Consider the following 2,833-nt stretch of genomic DNA (forward strand, 5'->3'; position numbering starts at 1 on the left):
CTGGAGAGAGAAAGAGGTGGATGGAGAGGGAGTCAAAGTAACGTTTTTCAGTAGGTTCCTATAGGTCACATACACTGAGTGTACAAAACAATAGGAACACTTTTCAATGACATAGACCAGTGTTTCCCAGCCCTGGTCCTTCAGTACCCCCCATCAGACCAACCCTGGTCCTCCAGTACCCCCAACAACCCAACTCTGGTCCTCCAGTACCCCCCAACAGACCAACCCTGGTCCTCCAGTACCCCCAAAGCCCAGCCCTGGTCCTCCAGTACCCCCCAACAGACCAACCCTGGTCCTCCAGTACCCCCAACAGCCCAACTCTGGTCCTCCAGTACCCCCCATCAGACCAACCCTGGTCCTCCAGTACCCCCAAAGCCCAGCCCTGGTCCTCCAGTCCTCCAGTACCCCCCAAAGCCCAGCCCTGGTCCTCCAGTCCTCCAGTACCCCCCAAAGCCCAGCCCTGGTCCTCCAGTCCTCCAGTACCCCCCAACAGACCAACGCTGGTCCTCCAGTACCCCCCAACAGACCAACCCTGGTCCTCCAGTACCCCCCAACAGCCCAACCCTGGTCCTCCAGTCCTCCAGTACCCCCCAACAGACCAACCCTGGTCCTCCAGTACCCCCCAACAGCCCAACCCTGGTCCTCCAGTCCTCCAGTACCCCCCAACAGACCAACCCTGGTCCTCCAGTACCCCCCAACAGACCAACCCTGGTCCTCCAGTACCCCCCATCAGCCCAACCCTGGTCCTCCAGTCCTCCAGTACCCCCCAACAGCCCAACCCTGGTCCTCCAGTCCTCCAGTACCCCCCAAAGCCCAGCCCTGGTCCTCCAGTCCTCCAGTACCCCCCATCAGCCCAACCCTGGTCCTCCAGTCCTCCAGTACCCCTCAACAGACCAACCCTGGTCCTCCAGTACCCCCCATCAGCCCAACCCAAGTACCAGGGTTGGGAAACACTGGCATAGACTGACCAGGTGAATCCAGATTAAAGCTATGATCCCTTATTGATGTCACCTGTTAAATCCACTTCAAATCAGTGGGGATGAAGGGGCGGAGACAAGTTAAAGAATGATTTTTAAGCCTTGAGACAATTGAGACATGGATTGTGTACCATTCAGAGGGTGAATGGGCAAGACAAAATATTTAAGTGCCTTTGAACAGTATGATAGTAGGTGCCAGGAGCACCTGTTTGTGTCAAGAACTGCAACGCTGCAGGGTTTTTCACGCTCAACAGTTTCCTGTGTGTATCAAGAATGGTCCACCACGTAAAGGACATCCAGCCAACTTGACACAACTGTGGGAAGTGTTGGAGTCAACATGGACCAACATCCCTGTGGAACGCTTCCACACCTTGTAGAGCCCCGACGAATTGAGGCTGTTCTTACCTCCGTCACAAGTCATCCAATGTTATGGACAAACAAATCCCAAATAAACACCATAAACAAAAGTGTTAACAGCCTGAAGGGATGAAGACAGGGATGAAGACAGGGATGAAGACAGGGATGAAGACTGGAAGGGCTCTGGTCAATCCGAAGTCTGCAGTGGCCGAACAGCATTCGTTTACTGTGATGCAGTCAGGGCTTTCATACTTCTTGCACTGCCGCGCAGCAGAGCTGTTGTGAAGGAAGTTGTCAAGGAAGTGAGTTTGTGTTTATACAGGACCTCCCACTCCCCAACTTACCGTGGGACCAATCATGTCAATGCGGAGCTATACGGAACCCACCACATTGTCAAGAAATTTGGGAGGAGCACGGCGATGTGGTACGGAGTTCGATTGGGTCCTCCCCCGCAAGGTATCACACCCTCCATACACTGCCTCTGGATCCCCAACAACCATAAATTGGCTTTAATTCCAGTGTCCCCGTTGAACACAAAATGAATGTAATTCCACTCGTCAACACTAGGTGGAGACTGTTGCCACTGTCATGTGAAAGACCCTCCACAGACCCCACCGTGGTTTATGAGGACAAAGCGTATTCCTAATCCTAATACTATAACATATATTTCATCCAGATAATGATGTCGTAAATGTGAGTGTATCAGCTACGATAAGCCACCTGTTGATGACGATATAACAAAATGGTACGCACTACCCACCCATTATCCCTCAACTTCGGACTTCCCAGTTCGACATAGCAAAGTACACAAGTAGGTGATTGCACATTTATCCTCCAACCCCCACCCCTCCACTCCCCTCCTCTAACCCTCATTCTCCACCCCTCTCCCCTTGTTCTCCACCCCCTTCCTCCCCTCTCCTCCCCTCCCCTCTCCTCTCCTCCACCCCGTCCCTCCCTCCCCTCTCCTCCACCCCCGTCCCCTCATTCTCTCCTCTCCTCTCCTCTCCTCTCCTCTCCTCTCCTCTCCTCTCCTCTCCTCTCCTCTCCTCTCCTCTCCTCTCCTCTCCTCTCCTCTCCCTCTCCTCTCCTCTCTCCTCTCCTCTCCTCTCCTCTCTCTCCTCTCCTCTCCTCTCCTCTCCTCTCCCTCCTCTCCTCTCCTCTACTCTCCTCTACTCTCCTCTCCTCTACCTCCTCTCCTCCACCCCCTCCTCCCCTCTCCTCCCCTCTCCTCTCTTCCACCCCTCTCCTCCACCCTGTCCCCTCATTCTCTCCTCCCCTCATACTCTTGACCGAAACCCTGCTCTTACTCACTCCCCCGCATCGCTCACCTCCAAGGAATTTGTAGAACCCTACGTAGTTTTTTTTGTTCCTTCTCTTTTCTCTCTAGAGATCATTCTAGCCCTCCCTCCCGGGACCCGAGTACCCATCTCTCTTCTCTCTCTTTATCTCCTCTCTCTCTCTCTCTCTCCTCTCTCTCTCTCTCTCTCTCTCTCTCTCTC

Source organism: Oncorhynchus kisutch, linkage group LG10 (genome assembly GCF_002021735.2).
Source record: "Oncorhynchus kisutch isolate 150728-3 linkage group LG10, Okis_V2, whole genome shotgun sequence".
Lineage (NCBI taxonomy): Eukaryota > Metazoa > Chordata > Actinopteri > Salmoniformes > Salmonidae > Oncorhynchus > Oncorhynchus kisutch.